We start from the raw sequence: 26,800 nt of genomic DNA, 5'->3' as shown, positions 1-26,800 counted from the left end.
AGGTCACCTACGAATGTAAGCAAACATACCTGAGCAAACAGGTCGAATATAAAACTATAAATGCTACATTATTTGAGCCGATTTCAGCAAATGAACTGAGTGCAAAACTACGGCTACCTAGCGAACAGATTTTTTTTAGGCTGACCACTGGGTTTCCCCACTTTGTATTTTTTTTTTAATAAAAAGAGGGAAATATGTACAAAAGTTGCTGGAGAGCATTAACTAAAAGGATCATAGATCCCAAACAGCAAAATATATATAAAATGTTCTACCCATGCTATGATTTCCTCTTTGCCTTATGAACAAGGAGAGCAATTTCATCCTTGAATCTCTTGTGCCATCTGTAAATGCTTGGGGGGAGGGGCGAACATATCTATCGAAAGCAATACAATACCAACACATTATTTCTTCTTTTTTGCCGTAATTCCGCCGATCTATTAGCAGTGCAAAGAAGCCAAAAGTAATAAGATTACATACAGGTTCATAGACCACCAGGGCCGTACCTGAGAATACAGAGGGCCTGAGCAAAACAAGAAATAGAGGCCCTCAACATGATCATTGGCAACTAAAATGATTTTATATATACTACTCACTCCATTTCAATAAACAATGCACCCTTGTTTTTCGTATTTTATCTTCGAAAAAATATTAATCTATATCTCTCTATTTAAAAATGATGTTTCAATTTTATGTAGATATACATGTATTTATATGAGTTTAGTTTGCAGATACATGCAAGTTTTGATGAAGTTGAAACATATTTTTCAGGATGAAGTATATAAAAAAAATTGATATAAAACTGGTATCATTAGAAAGTATGTTCCAACACGATTCTAACAATGCTGCTTATGTATTATATGATCGTGATATTGTTGTCCTATTTATTTGGTCAAGGTTCACATTCAAATGTGGTAAAATAAATTAAAAGAAGTGCATCGTGTGAAAAAGCAATCTAAGAATTCAAAAGTGCTAATTGTTAGTCGAAACATGACATCATTGAGACAAAATATTAATATTCATTGGAAGACTAACTGAATTAGCTGCACTCGCGATGAAAGAGAAAGAGAAGATATGGGTAAGAGCAAGTACAATAAGGTACAGTCTTATTTTGTTTGTTTGGGTTGCTCATCAAGCTTATCGCTCGATACAATAAGGTACAACAATGGGAGTGGTGTTTGGAACATGGGTGCATAGTGGGTGGTATCATAGAGTACTATCATAGATATGCTATATTTATTATAGTGGAGTATTGAAAATGGCATATATAGAAGGGGATATTGAGAATTGAGAGTGGCATAAACACAACTTCAGTTTTTGTAATGGCATAAACACAACTTCAGTTTTTGTAATGGCATAAACACAACTTGTGAATTGAGGAGTGGCATAGAACCAATTAACACTTGTTTCAATAACAGCCATCAAAAGCCAATCGAACGCACGAGAATGGATCCAAAATTTACCATTTTAAGTTTCACGAGAAAATTTTAAACTTAAAATTAAATCGCCTAGAAGTTTTTGAAACAAAAATCCAGTAAATCTTATATGTCGGGTTATGCATTCTGGGGGAGTTTCATCAGATTCAGCCATATTGTTTATCAATAAACCTCATTTTATGTTTTACAACCAACTTTAAACTTAAAATTCAAACTGTCCAGTAAAAAGAACAACATTCCAGTAAATCTTATATATTTCTTCTGCATTCCGGGAAAGATTGGTCGGATTCAAAAAAAATAGTTTGGGAATAAACATTGTTTTAGTCTGGAAACGACTTATTGTAGAGTGATTTTTGGTTGGATACATTCATGTGTGTTCGATTGGCTTTGGATGGCTGATATTGAACCAAAGTCAACGTTGGGCTTTTGACCTGAACGTCACTGGAGCTGCGTCAAAAGTTCAGCCATGACTTTGTCTCAATAACAGCCATCAAAAGCCGATCGAACGCACATGAATGGATCCAACCAAAAATCACTCAACCGCTGGAATTTTGACCTGAAAGTCACTGAAGCTGTGTCCATACTTGCCCAACAGGTTGCGTATGAATGTAAACCAACATATCTGAGCAAAGAGGTCGAATATAAAACTATATAACTAAATGCCACGTTATTTGAGCCGATTTCAGCAAACCAACTGAGGTCTATTTTTTTTAGGCTGGACAGTGGTTTCCTCGCTGTGTATTTTTCACTGTAATAAAAAAGAGGGAAAATGTTACTGGAGAGCAGCAACTAAAAGGATCATAGATCCCAAATAGGAAAATCTAGCTAAAAAGGTTATACCCATGATGATAAGCCATGATATGATTTCCTCTTTGCCTTACAAACAAACGATTACGCATTTAACGAATTCGAGCAAATAGGTAAAGCGGAAAACAATGTCAAACAAACACATCGAGAGGAAAACAATATCAACCGATCGATTCGAACGAACTAACGAACTTATAAGGGCTGGGCGACGGCGACTGACTTCGATTGAGCTATAATGAATCGTACTTGCCCAGGCCTGAAGATAGCATGCATACCGTGAGGATCTACCAGCTGACCGCGCCTGCCGGTGCGGCTGGAGAAGAACGGCGCCACCCGCAGTCGTCGGCTGACGCGGCTGATAGAAAGCGTGGGGAAGTTTTGGTGCGCGTCCTGGTTCACCGAGGGTGTGTCTAGAGAAGAACAGGGCGCCGAAGGAGGTGTCTAGAGAAGAACAAGGTGGGCTAGGTGCTGAGTTAAAGGCGAGCGTTCGAAATATTGGGCGCGCGTTCGAAAGTTTAGGTGCGCGAGGGAGGTGTCTGCTGAGTTAAAGGCGAGCGTTCGAAATTTCCCCGTCCTCTTCTTTTTTGGGCTAATCTATCTATACCTCTATTCTATCTACATGTTTTTTATTTTTTTCTATTCTATACATGAGTTTTTGAATTTGAATTTTTTCACTCACTGTCGGCCTTCCGGCCAATGCTCGTTTGAAGTAATTGAAGCTGTTGATTTGCAGCTTAGAGGTGCTATCTACCGCTCATCATACAAGGACTCTTCGGATCTAATTTGTGAATGCACGGATTCGTCACCCATCCTTCCCTTGGACTGGCGATGCTGAAAGCCTGAAACACTGAAACCCTCTAGATACTTCGGGATACCTCACTGCCCCACATTATTAAACAGGCCTTTTCCGACACGGGAAGTCAAAAGTTGGGGGCTCCATGCAGTACATATGAATACTCGCTAGCTGCATGGTCTAGAAGCAGACTAGAGTAAATCATCAATTCGTCACATCAATTGGTGTATAAATTTTTTTAGGAGCTAAGACGCCGGCATGAACCATTTTATCAACTTGAATGCTTACTACATGACATAAGAAGACTATGTACTTTGGTTTTTCATTTTTCTGATTTTTTAAATTTTGTGCCCATTTGAATCTTGGTCAAATCCTAGGTTTGACCAAGATTAAACAAGTTTAAAACATGAAAATGAAAAGGTAATCATGGATCCTTCTTAGTCACTCTAAAATGAAGCTTTTGGGATGTTCTTGAAATTTCCATGTTTGAAACCCAAAACGACTTCTCTTCATGCTTGACTTCATAAGACAGAGTTTAGGGGTTATGGGGTAGATACATGATTTGTCTAGTTTGCTTATGTCTAGACCTTGTTTATCAACTTTAATGCTTACTATATGACATAAGAAGACTATGTGCTTGGGTTTTCCATTTTTCTATTTTTTTGAATTTTATGCCCATATATTTGAATCTTTGTCAAATCCTAGGTTTGACCAGGATTTAAACAAGTTTAAAACATGAAAATGAAAAGGTAAGCCTGTATCCTTCTTAGTCACTCTAAAATGAAGCTTTTGGGAGGTTCTTGAAATTTCCATGTTTGAAACCCAAAACCACTTCTCTTCATGATTGACTTCATAAGACAGAGTTTAGGGTTAGGGGTAGATATATACATGATTTCTGCTTTGAATATGTCTAGACCTTGTTTATCAACTTGAATGCTTACTATATGACATAAGAAAACTATGTGCTTTCATTTTCATTTTTCTGATTTTTTTATGCCCGTTTGAATCTTTTGGTCAAATCTTAGGTTTGACCAAGAATTAAACAAGTTTAAGACATGAAAATGAAAACGGGAGCATGCATCCTTCTTAATTAGTCACTCTAAAATGAATTTTGTAAGAGGTTTTTGAAATTTCCATGTTTGAAACCCAAAACCACTTCTCTTCATGCTGGACTTCATAAGACAGAGTTTAGGGGTTAGGGGGTAGATACATGATTTGTCTAGGTTGAATATGTCTAGACCTTGTTTATCAACTTTAATGCTTGCTATATGACATAAGAAGACTATGTGCTTTGGTTTTTCATTTTTCTATTTTTTTGAATTTTATACCCATATATTTGAATCTTTGTGAAATCCTAGTTTTGACCAGGATTTAAACAAGTTTAGAACATGAAAATGAAAAGGTAAGCCTGAATCATCCTTCTTAGTCACACTCTAAAATGAAGCTTTTGGGAGGTTCTTGGAATTCCAATGTTTGAAACCCAAAACCACTTCTCTTCATGATTAACTTCATAAGACAGAGTTTAGGGTTAGGGGTAGATATATACATGATTTTTCTGGTTTGAATATGTCTAGACCTTGTTTATCAACTTGAATGCTTACTATGTGACATAAGTAGACTATGTGCTTTGGTTTTCATTTTTCTATTTTTTATATTTTATACACATATATTTGAATCTTTGTGAAATCCTGGGTTTGACCAGGATTTAAACAAGTTTAGTACATGAAAATGAAAAGGTAAGCCTGGATCCTTCTTAGTCACACTCTAAAATGAAGCTTTTGGGAGGTTCTTGAAATATCCATGTTTGAAACCCAAAACCACTTCTCATCATGATTGACTTCATAAGACAGAGTTTAGGGTTATGGGTAGATATATACATGATTTTCTGGTTTGAATATGTCTAGACCTTGTTTATCAACTTGAATGCTTACTATATGACACAAGAAGACTATATGCTTTTGTTTTTCATTTTTCTGATTTTTTTTTGAAATTTATGCCCGTTTGAATCTTCTGGTCAAATCTTAGGTTTGACCAAGATTTAAACAAGTTTAAGACATGAAAATGAAAAGGGAAGCTTGCATCCTTCTTAGTCACTCTAAAATGAATTTTTAAGAGGTTTTTGAAATTTCCATGTTGGAAACCCAAAACCACTTCTCTTCATGCTTGACTTCATAATACAGAGTTTAGGGGTTAAGGGGGAGATACATGATTTGTCTAGTTTGAATATGTCTAGACCTTGTTTATCAACTTTAATGCTTACTATATGACATAAGAAGACTATGTGCTTTCGTTTTTTATTTTTCTATTTTTTTGTATTTTATACCCATATATTTGAATCTTTGTGAAATCCTAGGTTTGACTAGGATTTAAACAAGTTTAGAACATGAAAGTGAAAAGGTAAGTCTGGATCCTTCTTAGTCACACTCTAAAATGAAGCTTTTGGGAGGTTCTTGAAATTTCCATGTTTGAAACCCAAAACCACTTCTCTTCATAAGACAGAGTTTAGGGTTAGGGGTAGATATATACATGATTTTTCTGGTTTGAATATGTCTAGACCTTGTTTATCAACTTGAATGCTTACTATATGACATAAGAAGACTATATGCTTTTGTTTTTCATTTTTCTGATTTTTTTTTAATTTTATGCCCGTTTGAATCTTTTGGACAAATCTTAGGTTTGACCAAGATTTAAACAAGTTTAAGACAAGAAAAGGAAAAGGGAAGCCCGCATCATATCCTTCTTAGTCACTCTAAAATGAATTTTTAAGAGGTTTTTGAAATTTCCATGTTTGAAACCCAAAACCACTTCTCTTCATGCTTGACTTCATAAGACAGAGTTTAGGTTAGGGGGTAGATACATGATTTGTATGGTTTGAATATGTCTAGACCTAGTTTATCAACTTGAATGCTTACTATATGACATAAGAAGACTATGTACTTTGGTTTTTCATTTTTATGATTTTTTTAATTTTCTGCCCATTTGAATCTTGGTCAAATCCTAGGTTTGACCAAGATTTAAACAAGTTTAAAACATGAAAATGAAAAGGTAAGCCTGGATCCTTCTTACTCACTCTAAAATGAAGCTTTTTGGGATGTTCTTGAAATTTCCATGTTTGAAACCCAAAACGACTTCTCTGTACTACAGTTTGTACATACTCTCAGATAATCTGGACCGTACTTTGCACCTATGTTTAATGGATCATATGTGCCCAGAAATGGCTCATGTTAGAATAGTAGACTCATATTAGTGTTCTTGACATTCTGTAAAATTATCAGATTTTTCGAAGTTTGTTTTTTTGGACAAAATTTTACCAATTTCTAGACAGAACAAAAAATGTCAGTCTTTTTATGCAAATCTGCACATAAGTGGCTCAAATTAAAACAGTATACTCGTTTCAGTGTTTTTGATTTCCTATAAAAAAATAGATTTTCCTGAGAAGTTCTAATTTTTGCCAGAATTTGAAAATTTTGGATTTCTTGTGTGCCCGAAACACCCAAAAGTCGCTCCAAATCTGAACACAGGATTATTTTGGTCAATACGAAAGTATAAACTGAAATACGACTATTTATTGAACCGTTTTCATGTTGTATTGTTGAAAATGGCATAGAAGGGGGTATTGAGAATTGAGAGTGGCATAAACACAACTTCAGTTTTTGGAATGGCATAAACACAACTTGTGAACTGAGGAGTGGCATAGAACCAATTAATCCTAGAACCAATTAACCCCACCAAAAATGGGTGATGCATGTCTCCTTCACCAAAACAGCAATACCTGTCTGAAACAAGTACATGAACACAAGTACACCACCATAATAATAATACTAGGTGACTCAACGACTAAACATTGACTCGACTCAGACACAACTACTACATTGACACAAGTACTAATATAATAAAGTAATAGTACTAGTTTGTTTACATTTCCACAGGCCAATTTTACGAACAAAATTTCGAAAATTAACCTTCTGAAACTCGGAAGCCAGGTGACACAGCAGTCATCAAGGATTGCAGCTAGTGGTACACAGTGACCTGGTCAAGATCTACCTTGAGCCTGCTTGACGCTTCAGCTCGGAGTTGAGAGCCTTAACCTGTGACAGCTCGGCCTCTAGTTTGTCCGTCCTAACCGTGAGGTTCAGGATCAGTCCGGCGAGTTTGTCCATGGTCTCCGCCTGGCCGAGGCTCCGCCGCTGGATCTCATTACTCGCAGTGAACGATTTCATGGCGATATCGTCAAGAATGCGAATCCGGATCTTCTCAGTGGCGAGCTCAGAATAAAGTCTCATGCACTCATCGGCGAGGGCGCTTCTGTCCGCCGTCTCGACGTAGAAATCGCCCATAACCATTTCTAAAATGGGCCCGATCTCGTAGCGGGGCTTCTATCAGATGGGGATGGAGCACAAAATCAGAAGTGTACCCAGAGAAGTACCAAGAAAGAGAAAATGGGAATCCCAATTTGCACGAATGTCTATACCTCGCTGCTTTGAGAACTTGGCTCCGTGGAAGATGTTTCCGCACGCAGGAGGGCTGCGGGAAAACTAAGGCCGCCCGACCTGAATATACGATTGAGAGAAGGTAAGAAAAGGAGGGGATGATAAGTTGTGAAAGACATAGAAAGATGCGCAAGAACGGAGGATCGCCTGAAGGTGGCAGTCGCGGGCTGCGACGCCCTTGAAGACTCTTGCGCAGAAGGCACCTCGACAGCAGCACAGGGACGGCATTGCTGTGATTCCCTCAGCTTCCCCGCAGCCGCACGAGCCCTTCTGTGGCGAGACTTGCTCCCGGTCATGGTGGCGAAGTAGTATTCCAAGAGGTAAACAAAGTGGTGAACTGAGGAAGACGGCAAGAGCAAAGGTTAGTCCTTAAATTTGGCCTCCCCGTCTCCTCGGCACCTCGCGAGTAGTAATACTTATCTGGTCAAAGAACAAACTTCGAGGCAGAGACTTGGTGGGCCATTCATCTCCAACTATACTTCCTCCGATCCGAATGATACCAAATTTTTGAATGACAAATCACCCAAAACAGTATTCCAAGAGTATATGTAAGCTTTCATTTTGGAGTGACTAAGAAGGATGCATGCTTACCTTTTCATTTTCATGTTATAAACTTGTTTAAATATTGGTTAAACCTATGATTTGACCAAGATCAAATGGGCATAAAAATTCAGAAAAAAATCAAAAAAATGAAAATCAAAGCACATAGTATTATTATGTCATATAGTAAGCATTCAAGTTGATAAACAAGGTCTAAAGAACAAACCAGACAAATCATGTATCTACCCCCAACCCTAAACTCTGCCTTATGAAGTCAAGCATGAACAGAAGTGGTTTTGGGTTTCAAACATGGAAATTTCAAAAAACTCCCAAAAGCTTCTCATTTTAGAGTGACTAAGAAGGATTCATGCGCACCTTTCCATTTTCATGTTTTAGACTTGTTCAAATCTTTGTCAAACTTAGGATTTGACCAAGATTCAAATGGGCATAAAAATTGGGAGGAAGGGTATGAATTACAATTCAAAAAAAACAAGGTAACTTAAATACTTGGATGACTCATATTAGTGTTCTTGACATTCTGTAAAATTATCAGATTTTTCGAAGAAGTTTGATTTTTTGGACAAAATTTTACCAATTTCTAGACAGAACAGAAAGTGTCAGCCTTTTTATGCAAATCTGCACATAAATGGCTCAAATTAAAATAGTATACTCGTTTCAGTGTTTTTGATTTCCTATAAAAAAATTAGATTTTTCTGAGAAGTTCTAATTTTCGCCAGAATTTGAAAATTTTGGATTTCTTGTGTGCCCGAAACACCCAAAAGTCGCTCCAAATCTGAACACAGGTTTATTTTGGTCAATACGAAAGTATAAACTGAAATACGACTATTTATTGAACCGTTTTCATGTTGTATTGTTGAAAATGGCATAGAAGGGGGTATTGAGAATTGAGAGTGGCATAAACACAACTTCAGTTTTTGGAATGGCATAAACACAACTTGTGAATTGAGGAGTGGCATAGAACCAATTAACCCTAGAACCAATTAACCCCACCAAAAATGGATGATGCATGTCTCCTTCACCAAAACAACAATACCTGTCTGAAACAAGTATATGAACACAAGTACACCACCATAATAATAATACTAGGTGACTCAACAACTCAACATTGACTCGACTCAGACACAACTTGATATAGTAAGCACTCAAGTTGATTAAGAAAGTCTAGACATATTCAAACCAGAAAAATCATGTATCTCTACCCCTAACCCTAAACTTTGTCTTAATTATGAAGTCAAGCACGAAGAGAAGTCGTTTTGGGTTTCAAACATGGACATTTCAAAAACCCTCCCAAAAGCTTCATTGTGGTGTGACGTACTAAGAAGGATACATGCTTACATTTTCAACAACCCCCCTAAAAGCTTCATTATAGAGTGACTAAGAAGGATCCAGTCTGGCGGGCTTACCTTTTATTTTATTGTTTTAAACTTGTTCAAATCTTGTTCAAACCTAGGATTTGACAAAGATTCAAAATGTGCATCAAAATTCAAAAAAAATTATAAAAATTAAAAACCAAATTAAAGCACATAGTGTTCTTATGTCATATAGTAAGCATTAAAGTTGATAAACAAGGTCTAGACACATATTCAAACAAGACAAATCATGTATCTATACCCCTAACCCCTAAACTCTATCTTATGAAGTCAACAACATGAAGAGAAGTGGTTTTGGGTTTCAAACATGGAAATTTCAAAAACCTCCCAAAAGCTTCATTTTAGAGTGACTAATATATATAAGAAGGATCCATGCCTGCTTACCACCTTTTCATTTTCATATTTTAAACTTGTTTAAATCCGTGTCAAATTAAACCAAGGATTTGACCAAAAGATTCAAATGGGCATAAAATTTAAAAAAAACCAAAAAAATGAAAAACAAAAGCATATAGTCTTCTTATGTCATATACTAAGCATTCAAGTTGATAAACAAGGTTTGGACATGCATATTCAAACCTAGGCAAATCATGTATCTATCCCCTAGCCCCTAAACTATATCTTATGAAGTCAAGCATGAAGAGAAGTGGTTTTGGGTTTCAAACATGAAAATTTCAAGAACATCCCAAAAACTTCATTTTAGAGTGACTAAGAAGGATACAGGCTTCCCCTTTTCATTTTCATGTTTTATACTTGTTTAAATCTTGGTCAAACCTAGGATTTGACAAAGATTCAAATGTGCATCAAAATAAAAAATCAGAAAAATTAAAAACCAAAGTACATAGTTTTCTTATGTCATATAGTTAGCATTAAAGTTGATATAAACAAGGTCTAGATATATTGAAACAAGAAAAATCATGTATCTACCCCTAACCCTAAACTCTGTCTTATGTAGTCAAGCATGAAGAGAAGTGGTTTTGGGTTTCAAACTTGGAAATTTCAAGAACCCCCCAAAGCTTCATTTTAGAGTGACTAAAGGATCCAGGTCGGGCTTACCTTTTATTTTCATGTTTTAAAATTGTTCAAATCTTGGTCAAACCGTACCTAGGATTTGATCAAGATTCAAAAATGGGCATACAATTTCAAAAAATATGAAAAACCAAAGCATATAGCCTTCTTATGTCATATAGTACGTAAGCACTCAAGTTCATAAACAAGGTCTAGACATATTCAAACCAGAAAAATCATGTTTCTACCCCTAGCCCTAAACTTTGTCTTATGAAGTCAAGCACGAAGAGAAGTCGTTTTGGATTTCAAACATGGAAATTTCAAAAACCTTCCCAAAAGCTTCATTTTGGAGTGACTAATTAAGAAGGATACATGCTTACCTTTTCATTTTCATGTTTTAAACTTGTTTAAATATTGGTTAAGCCTAGGATTTGACCAAGATCAAATGGGCATAAAAATTCAGAAAAAATCAAAAAAAAATGAAAACCAAAGCACATAGTATTATTATGTCATATAGTAAGCATTCAAGTTGATAAACAAGGTCTAAACAACAAACTAGACAAATCATGTATCTACCCCCTAACCCTAAATTAACCCTGTCTTATGAAGTCAAGCATGAAGAGAAGTGGTTTTGGGTTTCAAACATGGAAATTTCAAAAAACTCCAAAAAGCTTCTCATTTTAGAGTGACTAAGAAGGATTCAGGCTTACCTTTTCATTTTCATGTTTTAAACTTGTTCAAATCTTGGTCAAACTTAGGATTTGACCAAGATTCAAATGGGCATAAAAATTGGGAGGAAGGGTATGAATTACAATTCAAAAAAACAAGGTAACTTAAATACTTGGATGCCCCAAAGATGTGTGGAAGCCCAAAACAATGGCAAAACATGTGCGCACGCTGCATCCAATTCAAGTAGAACACATAGTAGGCATCGATAGTTTGACCTAAATTTGAAATCAAAGAGAAGGTGGTTAGAAAAAATCGAAATTGGCAAAGCAAAGCATGAAATCATAAATTTGTGATGCACTATAGCTATGAAAAGTATCAAACAATGCATACCAAAATGATTTTTTAGAGGAATACTAGTTCAACTTATATTAGTTTTATATTAGTAGCCCAAAATCGAAGTAGTAGTTGGATATTTTTGAACTTGATCTGTAGTAGTGGGCAAAACCCTAGTTTAACATATTTAATCATAGATTCGTAGGTCGATTTTTCTACTTTTTTATTATTACTATGCAGCACATGTGTGTTTGCCCGTCGAGTGAAACTCGGAGGAAGAGGGATCACTCGGAAGGAGAGAAGAAGGGAGAGAATTATGGTGTCTCCCCTTTTTCGTGTGATGATGTTGACTTTTGTGCAGGGTTTGTCAGTGAGCAGGAGCGAGCGAGCGAGTCGAGCGAGGCCGAGAATGAGAGAGATTTGTTTTTTTGTGAGAGGGACAACCGAAGGATCCAGAAGGACCCACATACTTCCGATACGCATCCTGATGCGTCTTCTCTTGACAAAGAAAATGGCTGGGAGTTTGCGTACCTATTGCACGTGACTTGTGCTCACTGAAGTGTGGGACCTCACGCATGGGCACCACACGTAAGTGACAGACCTATTGATGTAAAAACTCGGTTGATTATTATACTACTACATTTATACAATGTTTCCTATGGATTCAAGGGTACGAAAGCCAAGTTAAATCATTTACATGACATTATTTTTTCCATGAAGCCAAGTTAACTCATTTATCAATTGGTACATTTCGGAGTGACTAAGAAGGATCCAGGCTTACTTTTTCATTTTCATGTTTTAAACATGTTTAAATCTTGGTCAAACCTATGACTTGACCAAGATTCAAATGGGCATAAAAATTCAAAAAAAAATCAAAAAAAAACAAAAAACAAAAGCACGCCGTCTTCCTATGTCATATAGTAAGCATTCAAGGTGATAAACAAGGTCTGGCATATTCAAACCACAAAAATCATGTATCTACCCCTAACCCTAAACAAGGATCCAGGCTTACCCTTTTCATTTTCATATTTTAAACTTGTTCAAATCTTGGTCAAACTTAGGATTTGACGAAGATTCAAATGGGCGTAAAAATACTTAGAAAAATCATGTACGTATCTACCCCAAACCCTAAACTCTATCTTACGAAGCCAAGCATGAAGAGAAGTGGTTTTGGGTTTCAAACATGGAAATTTCAAAAACCTCCCAAAAGCTTCATTTTAGAGTGACTAAGAAGGATCCATGCTTACCTTTTATTTTCATGTTTTAAACATGTTCAAATCTTGGTCAAACCGTACGTACCTAGGATTTGACCAAGATTCAAATGGGCATAAAAATTCAAAAAAAAATGAAAAACCAAAGCACATAGCCTAGCTTCTTATATATGCCATATAGTAAGCACTCAAGTTGATAAACAAAGTCTAGACATATTCAAACCAGGAAAATCATGTATCTACCCCTAACCCTAAACTTTGTCTTAATTATGAAGTCAAGCACGAAGAGAAGTCGTTTCGGGTTTCAAACATGGACATTTCAAAAACCCTCCCAAAAGCTTCATTGTGGTGTGACGTACTAAGAAGGATACATGCTTACATTTTCAACAACCCCCCTAAAAGCTTCATTATAGAGTGACTAAGAAGGATCCAGTCTGGCGGGCTTACCTTTTATTTTCTTGTTTTAAACTTGTTCAAATCTCGGTCAAACCTAGGATTTTACCAAGATTCAAAATGTGCATCAAAATTCAAAAAAAATTATAAAAATTAAAAACCAAATTAAAGCACATAGTGTTCTTATGTCATATAGTAAGCATTAAAGTTGATAAACAAGGTCTAGACACATATTCAAACAAGACAAATCATGTATCTATACCCCTAACCCCTAAACTCTATCTTATGAAGTCAACAACATGAAGAGAAGTGGTTTTGGGTTTCAAACATGGAAATTTCAAAAACCTCCCAAAAGCTTCATTTTAGAGTTACTAATTTATATAAGAAGGATCCATGCCTGCTTACCACCTTTTCATTTTCATAGTTTAAACTTGTTTAAATCCGTGTCAAATTAAACCAAGGATTTGACCAAAAGATTCAAATGGGCATAAAATTTAAGAAAAATCAGAAAAATGAAAAACAAAAGCATATAGTCTTCTTATGTCATATACTAAGCATTCAAGTTGATAATTAAACAAGGTTTGGACATGCATATTCAAACCTAGGCAAATCATGTATCTATCCCCTAGCCCCTAAACTATATCTTATGAAGTCAAGCATGAAGAGAAGTGGTTTTGGGTTTCAAACATGAAAATTTCAAGAACATCCCAAAAACTTCATTTTAGAGTGACTAAGAAGGATACAGGCTTCCCCTTTTCATTTTCATGTTTTATACTTGTTTAAATCTTGGTCAAACCTAGGATTTGACAAAGATTCAAATGTGCATCAAAATAAAAAATCAGAAAAATTAAAAACCAAAGCACATAGTTTTCTTATGTCATATAGTTAGCATTAAAGTTGATATAAACAAGGTCTAGATATATTCAAACAAGAAAAATCATGTATCTACCCCTAACCCTAAACTCTGTCTTATGTAGTCAAGCATGAAGAGAAGTGGTTTTGGGTTTCAAACTTGGAAATTTCAAGAACCCCCCAAAAGCTTAATTTTAGAGTGACTAAAGGATCCAGGTCGGGCTTACCTTTTATTTTCATGTTTTAAAATTATTCAAATCTTGGTCAAACCGTACCTAGGATTTGATCAAGATTCAAAAATGGGCATAAAATTTCAAAAAAAATGAAAAACCAAAGCATATAGCCTTCTTATGTCATATAGTACGTAAGCACTCAAGTTCATAAACAAGGTCTAGACATATTCAAACCAGAAAAATCATGTTTCTACCCCTAGCCCTAAACTTTGTCTTATGAAGTCAAGCACGAAAAGAAGTCGTTTTGGATTTCAAACATGGAAATTTCAAAAACCTTCCCAAAAGCTTCATTTTGGAGTGACTAATTAAGAAGGATACATGCTTACCTTTTCATTTTCATGTTTTAAACTTGTTTAAATATTGGTTAAGCCTAGGATTTGACCAAGATCAAATGGGCATAAAAATTCAAAAAAAATCAAAAAAAAATGAAAACCAAAGCACATAGTATTATTATGTCATATAGTAAGCATTCAAGTTGATAAACAAGGTCTAAACAACAAACTAGACAAATCATGTATCTACCCCCTAACCCTAAATTAACCCTGTCTTATGAATTCAAGCATGAAGAGAAGTGGTTTTGGGTTTCAAACATGGAAATTTCAAAAAACTCCCAAAAGCTTCTCATTTTAGAGTGACTAAGAAGGATTCAGGCTTACCTTTTCATTTTCATGTTTTAAACTTGTTCAAATCTTGGTCAAACTTAGGATTTGACCAAGATTCAAATGGGCATAAAAATTGGGAGGAAGGGTATGAATTACAATTCAAAAAAACAAGGTAACTTAAATACTTGGATGCCCCAAAGATGTGTGGAAGCCCAAAACAATGGCAAAACATGTGCGCACGCTGCATCCAATTCAAGTAGAACACATAGTAGGCATCGATAGTTTGACCTAAATTTGAAATCAAAGAGAAGGTGGTTAGAAAAAATCGAAATTGGCAAAGCAAAGCATGAAATCATAAATTTGTGATGCACTATAGCTATGAAAAGTATCAAACAATGCATACCAAAATGATTTTTTAGAGGAATACTAGTTCAACTTATATTAGTTTTATATTAGTAGCCCAAAATCGAAGTAGTAGTTGGATATTTTTGAACTTGATCTGTAGTAGTGGGCAAAACCCTAGTTTAACATATTTAATCATAGATTCGTAGGTCGATTTTTCTACTTTTTTATTATTACTATGCAGCACATGTGTGTTTGCCCGTCGAGTGAAACTCGGAGGAAGAGGGATCACTCGGAAGGAGAGAAGAAGGGAGAGAATTATGGTGTCTCCCCTTTTTCGTGTGATGATGTTGACTTTTGTGCAGGGTTTGTCAGTGAGCAGGAGCGAGCGAGCGAGCGAGTCGAGCGAGGCCGAGAATGAGAGAGATTTGTTTTTTTTTGTGAGAGGGACAACCGAAGGATCCAGAAGGACCCACATACTTCCGATACGCATCCTAATGCGTCTTCTCTTGACAAAGAAAATGGTTGGGAGTTTGCGTACCTATTGCACGTGACTTGTGCTCACTGAAGTGTGGGACCTCACGCATGGGCACCACACGTAAGTGACAGACCTGTTGATGTAAAAACTCGGTTGATTATTATACTACTACATTTATACAAAGTTTCCTATGGATTCAAGGGTACGAAAGCCAAGTTAAATCATTTACATGACATTATTTTTTCCATGAAGCCAAGTTAACTCATTTATCAATTGGTACATTTTGGAGTGACTAAGAAGGATCCAGGCTTACTTTTTCATTTTCATGTTTTAAACATGTTTAAATCTTGGTCAAACCTATGACTTGACCAAGATTCAAATGGGCATAAAAATTCAAAAAAAAATCAAAACAAAAAACAAAAAACAAAAGCACGCCGTCTTCCTATGTCATATAGTAAGCATTCAAGGTGATAAACAAGGTCTGGCATATTCAAACCACAAAAATCATGTATCTACCCCTAACCCTAAACAAGGATCCAGGCTTACCCTTTTCATTTTCATGTTTTAAACTTGTTCAAATCTTGGTCAAACTTAGGATTTGACGAAGATTCAAATGGGCGTAAAAATACTTAGAAAAATCATGTACGTATCTACCCCAAACCCTAAACTCTATCTTACGAAGCCAAGCATGAAGAGAAGTGGTTTTGGGTTTCAAACATGGAAATTTCAAAAACCTCCCAAAAGCTTCATTTTAGAGTGACTAAGAAGGATCCATGCTTACCTTTTATTTTCATGTTTTAAACATGTTCAAATCTTGGTCAAACCGTACGTACCTAGGATTTGACCAAGATTCAAATGGGCATAAAAATTCAAAAAAAAAAATGAAAAACCAAAGCACATAGCCTAGCTTCTTATATATGCCATATAGTAAGCACTCAAGTTGATAAACAAAGTCTAGACATATTCAAACCAGGAAAATCATGTATCTACCCCTAACCCTTAACTTTGTCTTAATTATGAAGTCAAGCACGAAGAGAAGTCGTTTTGGGTTTCAAACATGGACATTTCAAAAACCCTCCCAAAAGCTTCATTGTGGTGTGACGTACTAAGAAGGATACATGCTTACATTTTCAACAACCCCCCTCAACGCTACATTATAGAGTGACTAAGAAGGATCCAGTCTGGCGGGCTTACCTTTTATTTTCTTGTTTTAAACTTGTTCAAATCTCGGTCAAACCTAGGATTTGACCAAGATTCAAAATGTGCATCAAAATTCAAAAAAAATTAAAAAAATTAAAAACCAAATTAAAGCACATAGTGTTCTTATGTCACATAGTAAGCATTAAAGTAGATAAACAAGGTCTAGACACATATTCAAACAAGACAAATCATGTATCTATACCCCTAACCCCTAAACTCTATCTTATGAAGTCAACAACATGAAGAGAAGTGGTTTTGGGTTTCAAACATGGAAATTTCAAAAACCTCCCAAAAGCTTCATTTTAGAGTGACTAATATATATAAGAAGGATCCATGCCTGCTTACCACCTTTTCATTTTCATATTTTAAACTTGTTTAAATCCGTGTCAAATTAAACCAAGGATTTGACCAAAAGATTCAAATGGGCATAAAATTTAAAAAAAATCAGAAAAATGAAAAACAAAAGCATATAGTCTTCTTATGTCATATACTAAGCATTCAAGTTGATAATTAAACAAGGTTTGGACATGCATATTCAAACCTAGGCAAATCATGTATCTATCCCCTAGCCCCTAAACTATATCTTATGAAGTCAAGCATGAAGAGAAGTGGTTTTGGGTTTCAAACATGAAAATTTCAAGAACATCCCAAAAACTTCATTTTAGAGTGACTAAGAAGGATACAGGCTTCCCCTTTTCATTTTCATGTTTTATACTTGTTTAAATCTTGGTCAAACCTAGGATTTGACAAAGATTCAAATGTGCATCAGAATAAAAAAATTAGAAAAATTAAAAACCAAAGCACATTGTTTTCTTATGTCATATAGTTAGCATTAAAGTTGACAAACAAGGTCTAGATATATTCAAACAAGAAAAATCATGTATCTACCCCTAACCCTAAACTCTGTCTTATGTAGTCAAGCATGAAGAGAAGTGGTTTTGGGTTTCAAACTTGGAAATTTCAAGAACCCCCCAAAAGCTTCATTTTAGAGTGACTAAGAAGGATCCATGATTACCTTTTCATTTTCATGTTTTAAACTTGTTTACATCTTGGTCATAGCTAGTGTATTTGACCAAGATTCAAATGGGCATAAAATTAAAAAAACAAAAAAAATGAAAAACCAAAGTACATAGTCTTCTTATGTCATATAGTAAGCATTCAAGCTGATAAACAAGGTCTAGACATATTCAAACCAAACAAATCATGTATCTACCCCCTAACCCCTAAACTTTATCTTATGAAGCCAAGCATGAAGAGAAGTGGTTCTTGGTTTCAAACATGGAAATATCAAAAACCTCCCAAAAGCTTCATTTTAGAGTGACTAAGAAGTATCCATGCTTACCTTTTCATTTTCATATTTTAAACTTGTTTAAATCATTGTCAAACCTAGGATTTGACCAAGATAAGTATGAGCACAAAACCCTCTTAGCCAAAATCAACTACGAGCAAGATTTTCTGTATTGTAGATGCCCCAATTGACTCTCATCCCCAATGTAGTCTTTTTTATGTCAGTATAGACTTCTTTACTAGATGTATACTATCGTACATGGCATGCATTTGCCTAATGAGCAGCATTGTTTAGCCGTTCTAGCCAACCCGATCAATCTGTCAAGCTTCATGCACGAGATGCCAATTTACTCCCTCGCTCCGATCCATATTTCTTGGTGCTAAAAAGAATGTGAATCGGAGGGAGTACTTTTCTTAGATAGTACTATATCAGTTCAAAAAAAAGTATAGTACTACTACATCACAAATGCTACAAAAGAGTACTAGTACTGTACATCACAAGACCACGACAGTTGTATACTAGAGTTTAATGCTGAACTTTAAACAGGACCAGGAGCATCAGGGCCAGCAGCAGGGGCGTTGACCGGCAACAAACCAGTCAAAAGACGTAAGGAAGAGGCCATATGCTGCGTGCTTGGCCTTGATTGCAGGGTGGTGATTCTTGGCCGCTCGCCATGTATTCACGCCGTACCAGTTCCGCGTCGCCCGCGAGCGGATCAAAGCGATCCCGCGCGCCGGACACGCTCGAGGAGGCGTGGCGGCTCTAGTGCAAGCAGTCCGCCGCCGGGAGTCGGCGCGCGGCGTGCAGGTACAGAGGCTCCCTGTACATGCCGTCGTTGCTCCGCGAGTTCGCCCCGGGCGGGCTCTGGTACAAGGCGGATCCGCCGCTCAAACCGATGAGCGGCCCCGTCTTCAACAAATGGTGCACCGACCGGGAGAGGAACCGCCGGTCGAAGGCGGCGTGGGAGGCGAGCACCAGCGGCGGATTCGCGCCGCCAGCCGGCGAGGAGGCGGAGGAGGCGGAGGAAGGGGAAGACCCCCTCTTCTTGAAGGCGCTGGCCGCGTCCCTCAAGGACGATGCCGACAAGAAGAGGGCGGAGGAAGAAGACAAGGCGGCGGCCATCGCCGCCGTGAAGGAGAAGGAGGCGCGGGATGCGGAGGAGAACGCGACCATCATCTTCCTCGACGACTAGATAGGATAGAAGTCGCGATAAGGATCGCGCAATTCTGTATGTATGATCCGTATGTATGATCAACTATGAATTATGAACAATGAACTATCAAACCAAACCACATAGTTTTTTTTATGTCATATAGTAGGAATTCAAGTTGATAAAACAAGGTCTAGACATATTCAAACTAGACAAATCACGTATATTACCCCTAACCCTAAACTCTGTCTTGTGAAGTAAAGCATGAAGAGAAGTGGTTTTGGGTTTCAAACATGGAAATTTCAAAAACCTTCCGAAAAGCTTCATTTTGGAGTGACTAAGAAGGATGCAGGCTTACCTTTTCATTTTCATGTCTTAAACTTGTTTAAATCTTGGTTAAACCTAGGATTTGACCAAGATCAAATGGGCAAAAAAAATCAGAAAAAATCAAAAAAATGAAAACTAAAGCACATAGTATTCTTATGTCATATAGTAAGCATTCAATTTGATAAACAAGGTCTAAACATATTCAAACCAGACAAATCATGTATCTACCCACTAACCCTAAATTCTGTCTTATGAAGTCGATCAAGCACGAAGAGAAGTGGTTTTGGGTTTCAAACATGGAAATTTCAAAAACCTCCCAAAAGCTTCATTTTAGAGTTACTAAGAAGGATCCATGCTTACCTTTTATTTTCATGTTTTAAACATGTTCAAATCTTGGTCAAACCGTACCTAGGATTTGACCAAGATTCAAATGGGTATAAAAATTCAAAAAAACTGAAAACCAAAGCACATAGCCTTCTTATGTCATATATAGTAAGCACTCAAGTTGGTAAACAAGGTCTAGAGATATTCAAACCAGAAAAATCTTGTATCTACCCCTAACCCTAAACTTTGTCTTATGAAGTCAAGCACGAAGAGAAGTCGTTTTGGGTTTCAAACATGGAAATTACAAAAACCTTCCCAAAAGCCTCATTTTGGAGTGACTAAGAAGGATGCAGGCTTACCTTTTCATTTTCATGTTTTAAACTTGTTTAAACCTTGGTTAAACCTAGGATTTGACCAAGATCAAATGGGCATAAAAATTCAGAAAAAATCAAAAAATGAAAACCAAAGCACATAGTATTCTTATGTCATATATTAAGCATTCAAGTTGATAAACAAGGTCAAGACATATTCAAACCAGACAAATCATGTATCTACCCTAACCCTAAACTCTGTCTTATAAAGTCAAGCATGAAGAGACGTGGTTTTGGGTTTCAAACATGGAAATTTCAAGAACCCCCCAAAAGCTTCATTTTAGAGTGACTAAGAAGGATCCAGGTCGAGCTTACCTTTTATTTTTATGTTTTAAACTTGTTCAAATCTTGGTCAAACCTAGGATTTGACCAAGATTCAAATGGGTATAAAAAAATGAAAAACCAAAGCACATAGCCTTTTTATGTCATATAATAAGCACTCAAGTTGATAAACAAGGTCTAGACATATTCAAACCAGAAAAATCATGTATCTACCCCTAACCCTAAACTTTGTCTTATGAAGTCAAGCACGAAGAGAAGTCGTTTTTGGGTTTCAAACATGGAAATTTCAAAAACCTTCCCAAAAACTTCATTTTGGAGTGACTAAGAAGGATGCAGGCTTACCTTTTCATTTTCATATTTTAAACATGTTTAAATCTTGGTCAAACCTATGATTTGACCAAGATTCAAATGGGCATAAAAATAGTTAGAAAAATCATGTACGTATCTACCCCTAACCCTAAACTCTACCTTACGAAGTCAAGCATGAAGAGAAGTGGTTTTGGGTTTCAAACATGGAAATTTCAAAAACCTCCCAAAAGCTTCATTTCAGAGTGACTAAGTAGGATCCAGACCGGGCTTACATTTTATTTTCATACTTTAAACTTGTTCAAATCTTGGTCAAACCGTACCTAGGATTTGACCAAGATTCAAATGGGCATAAAATTTCAAAAAAAAAAAAGAAAAACCAAAGCACATAGCCTTCTTATGTCATATAGTAAGCACTCAAGTTGATAAACAAGGTCTAGTCATATTCAAACCAGAAAAATCATGTATCTACCCCTAAGCCTGAACTTTGTCTTATGAAGTCAATCACGAAGAGAAGTCGTTTTGGGTTTCAAACATGGAAATTTCAAATACCTTCCGAAAAGCTTCATTTTGGAGTGACTAAGAAGGACGCGGGCTTACCTTTTCATTTTCATGTTTTAAACATGTTTAAATAAGGATGCGTGGTTCTGAAACCTCATACACATTGTTGCAAAAGTAATTACATCACCTAAACAATACTACCAGTTCATAATTCTAAACTTATGTACAATCTTGGAAACATATAACGCCAGCCTAGTTCACCAATTATCATCATCCCTCTTGATGCGCTTGCCGGTGCCGCTTGTACCTGCCTCCCATGGGTTGGCGGGGGTCCAAGTTCTGCACTCGTTCGCACTTCGTGTGTCGGGAATCCTTGTTGGAGCTTCCCAACCAGATACAGGCCCTGCCCTTGCTAGCTCACCACATCCAGCCGTTGCCCTAGCTTGCTCACCATGTGAACCGCCATCCCACGGAGACCCCGAAGTAGGCTCGCACGGGTCCTTTATCCATGGTGGCATATTCTTCGGATCAAATGGTATGTTGTGCCTAAAGCAATAAGATACAAATTCCCGTGAGGTTGTCCCGACACACTGCTTCTTCTCGTCGCGCCAGGCAGGGGGAAGAGCGGCCAACCTAGCCGCTTCCTTGCAATCCGGGCAAACCACTTCCCTTGGAATTGGTTGTGCTTGACGCTGCCCATCATTGATTTTTTTGAGTCGCCTGTACAACTCAAAACTGACATACCCATCAATCGCAGCATACCTCAAGTTTACTTCAGGCAATGGCATGCACTCCCATTGATAGTGGCTGCTAGTAGGGAACTTGGTCTTCATGTCTTTGTAAGATGGGTCAATGATGGCGGCGGCCAAATCACCCATGCCAGTCCTATTGCCAGGACCATTGAAATTGATCATATCCTGAATGTCAATCCAAGTATGTTTAGGATTTTTAATGCCATCTCTAGCAAACCTTCTAGTGTCACCCCGGATGTCAACGGTTGTGAAACAAATTCCTTTATGTTGAAGGAATTCTTGCAGTGCCAGTTATCGGGACTCCTGCATGTTAACACAAATCAATCTTGTAAGATCGTATATGCTGAAATAGTACACATATTTTTCTTCCAAGAACTGTATACTTGTTGCAGTGAAACAATGATTTTGCATAAGTGATACACATCAAAATAACATGAATTATTGTTGCGACTATATAATCTAATTATTTAAGTGTCAAGTTAAGATTCAGTTACTATATGTTAATATCTTGACATCCATGCCGATTATCGGTGAGTATGAGTACATGAAATTTGTGCAAATTTTGAGTACCAAAATCATGAAACTAGATATCGTGGTCAATCCAAAAAAATTATACAAGTATGTTGGATATTACGTTCCAGACCACATTTTTCATACAAGTTAGTTTGTTCGTGTTTTCATACAAGTTAGAACCTAGTCTATTTCGAAATAAAAAAGCAGATCCAAGATAAAGGAAGAGTTTCTATATTAAAAAACAAAAGGATAAAGGAAGGCATGTGAAGAACATACCTGCAGAAATGGTACACCAAGACGTGGTCGTCCATGGCCAACTGAACGACGGCGGTACTTACTTGGTTCGCAGTGTATTCTAGGTCGAGGCCGACGAACCTGGGCCTGACCTCTAGTAGCTTTTGTTCGTACATCTTGAGGGTGTGCTCGAGAACGGAAGGGTCATTCGTGTAGACCACGTTCACCTTGGTCGTCCCATGGGGAACGACGCTCCTCTTCAGTGTAAACAGGCCGCCGTCGGCCATGGCAGCGCTGAAGCACGTCGAACTGATCGGAGGGATTGAGGGGGAGGGAGGGAGAGCAACTGCAAACAATGGGGTTTTTTGGAACTTGTCGAAATGCAGGGAGAACGAACCGCCAGGGGTTGTTTAGTGGGGACAGATGGGAATAATACTGCGATGAGGTTGAGGAATTAACTCCAACCGCCATTTAAATCTAGTACTCCCTATAGTCAGGTGATAGGAAATGGACGGGCAAGATTGATTATAGGGAGGCGAATCCCAGTATTTTCCCAATTTATTTGAGTTGTAACTAGTACAAATGCCCGTGCGTTGCCACGGGAGAAGAACAAATAATTTTAGATAGTTTTGAGATCGAGTGGGCCAAGTAAACTGGGTTAGGTTGTCGTTTGCTAAAACGGGAAAGGTGGTATACATCTTTGAAACGTCAATGTGGGATCTAGCTGATCTGATCATAAAAATCTTGGGTCAAGGATCCGATACGATAAGACGATTGATGAATTACATAACATGAAGACAATGATATTTACCAAATAACGTGAAGGAATATATCACTCTTGAAAGTTTACATCTAGATGTGAAGCAGACAAAAACCATGCCCAAATCCCTTTCATCAACACTCTCATTCTCGTTACCAAGTAGCTTGACTGCAACAATTTAGACACCCATCTTTTAGATTCACCAGCGATTTGCTCCAAGCATCTCTCTCTTTCCCTCTGTGTAGCGAGGTTTTTGGAAGAAATATTTATATATGTGAGCAAAAAAGCGGCATAACCAGAGAAATATGCTTACATACATTGTCAGGCCCATATACATTGTCCATATTCTTATCCCTTCTCACCTGACCCAGACAAGTTCTTGTCAATGCACCTCTCAATGTTCAGAGTTCAAGCTAAAAAGGTACTGAAATATGAAGATCAGTGCGCCACATTGGCACTTGATTTAGAACTTCGATCACTCTAACTCAGTCGCCAACTTATCGAATCTTGGGGTGTTGATCATTTGCATGAAGGTTAGTGGTAGGCCTATGTAAAGTAGTGGATACCGAGTTACCGACATACAAATCATACAGCTTGGTGGAAAACGACTTTAGTAGCTGCTCACAAAAATTGTCTAGACTGTGTCCATCCAATCATGTATAAAGATCGGAGAAGCTGCCTCAACTTATCGTATACAGTATTTCAGTTAGAGACTTAGAGGAAGATTCGTACAGCGGAGAGGTGCCTCACCGGGTGCTCATGTGACTGTGATTGTTGGTGGCTGACCTGCGAGGTGACCGGACCATGTTACGGAACATGTTGTTGGTCTAGTCGATGTGCGGCGAGAGCGAGTCCCCGATGGCATGGGTCACCGCCGCGGTGGTGAGAAGCACGAGCTCGTCGTTGTCTCGTACTGTGTCCAGAGTTTTGTCATCCGGTGCCACCGCAACCTGAGGCGGAGTAGGCGGAGGAAGGCATACTAAGGGTGCAAGCTCGTGGATGTCGCTCCATAGCTTCAGGACCGCGCTGCTGACGCCAGCGCTGGAGGGAGCCGTGTGTTTCGTGACTGCCGACGAGAGCATGCCGGAGTAGGGAAAGAGCGGGGTTTGTGCTCGTCTTCTCTTGCGGGATTTGTGCTCGTCTTCTCTTGCGGGATGTCGGTCCCCCATGCTATCTCCAAACTTGTCGGCTGCCTCGCTAATATCGAGCAACTACTTCATGCCCAGCGTGCTAATCAGCAACGGCGTGCCGGACGTGAAGCCCAACGCAGGCGAGTGCGTCTCGTTCCTGACCCAGCCTTTGAGGCAAAGATTTGGTCGGCGGTTAACTTCCCGCTATAGACGCAATCGAAGAAGATGGAACTGAGTTTCAGACGACGACGACCATAGCGATTGGCTGACGAAATATCCTATCACCCTAAGGACAAAACAAACTCGAAATCGTATTGATCGTAGTGCTTCGTCGCTAGTATTTTTATATAGGTGGGTTTGACCGATCATGTCCTTGTAGGAGATGAGTTCTACTCGGCTACAGCCTACACGTACACCATGGATAAATAAGGATTGTACTCGTTGCACGAGAGATCGATGCGATTGCTCTTGGCTGGGCCTCGCCAGGGCTCTGCAAACGACATAGGTAGGCTGCCGTCGGGTTTTATTGTGGCGTATATATGGAGTTCTGGACTTTGTGTCTTTGTCTATCAACGCTCGATGGTAGCGTTTGTTCGAACCGATCTGGACTCTGTCTGGCCCCACTCCGATCATTATTTTCTTTCCCTACAACGATCGGTTTCCTTATGGAACAAGAACGGATCGCAAGGTTTTCCTTCTAAACGCGAACAGATCGTGAGCGGGCCGGAGGGGCAACGGACGAAAGCGCATTATGAGGGACCAAAACGTATTATAACGGACCAAACTACGGAAACGTTACTCCCTTTATTATTAGGTATAGATATAACCATCGTTAATACTTGAATTGAAAAATATTTACAAAATAAATTTATTATATACTACATGATGAGATAATCCAACAAACCATGGAAATGCATGGCCATCCAACCATGTCACCCGCTTGTGAAAATTGTATAGGTGGTAGTGTGCGCAATACACGCGGTAGCCACTTCACAAATACATCCTTTTAATTTTGCCCCCCTTAATTCGGCCAATAAAAATGAAAAGACTTTATGTGGAAAACCAAAAAAACTGTATTTGGCAAAGTATAGTCGAAAATAAGAAGTTTTTCATTGATCTCTTAAAAAAGGGGTCATGATTCGAAAGTTCGCCATGCATGGTTCTTGCGGTAACCAAGCTAGCTCACCCATGTGGCAAGAAGAGAATCAATGTCCAACATGCATGGTTCCAAAAAAATATATTTACAGAATGATTCTGCTTCTCAAAAATATTTGCATGCCATCATGTTTGTTATTTTTCCTAGATAAAAGTAGTAATTGGTGACTTCGTGATTGCCTTGCTTGCTGATTTCAATAAGTTTGAACCTCATTTTTGGCTTTTTTTCAAATTTAGGCAAAAACTTCTTGGCAATCGACTTTGTGAGTTACTATACTTGGATGCAACCCACATTTTCGTTCGCTAATTAATGTTTTCTGATTCCACAACAATAGTGCACATCCCTATATCATCCCAAATTTTGAATTCTTATTAGTTTGGTTGATGACCACCATTCATATCCGAACTTAATTAATTGGAGTACAAATGATGGTTTCATGGTAAGCTAGTTTGACAAATTAGCCTTCGAAATGGCGATTCGCCTACCATGCATGCATGTTTGGCCTACCCGTGAAATTTTGATTTGTGGTATTGTGCACACACTGCACATGATAGCGAATAAACAAAACACATATTTGGACCCCTTTGGCCAGCAAAGGCATGTTTGGTTCCTAGCCACAATTTGTCAAGAAGCCAAAATTTGGCAGCCATGCATATAGTTTATTTGGCATGTGTTTGGTTTTTGCCACAATTTGGCTTATCACACTTCATTGCATGTATATATGGTCCATTTTTCATAGACTCAACTTTTTTTTACAAAGTTTTGACAAAGTTTGGCTTTAATATTTTAAGCCACAATTTGGTGGCTAGCCATACTAGCTTTTTTTTGTTGCTAACCACACTTTGGCTTTGGAAAAATGTGGCTACCAAACATGGGTCCTAATAAAAAGAAAACAACACACTAATGTGTGGTAAACCAAAATCCCTACTTTGCA

Source organism: Lolium perenne, chromosome 4 (assembly GCF_019359855.2).
Source record: "Lolium perenne isolate Kyuss_39 chromosome 4, Kyuss_2.0, whole genome shotgun sequence".
In the NCBI taxonomy this organism is placed as follows: Eukaryota; Viridiplantae; Streptophyta; class Magnoliopsida; order Poales; family Poaceae; genus Lolium; species Lolium perenne.
This window is presented reverse-complemented; position numbering follows the sequence as displayed.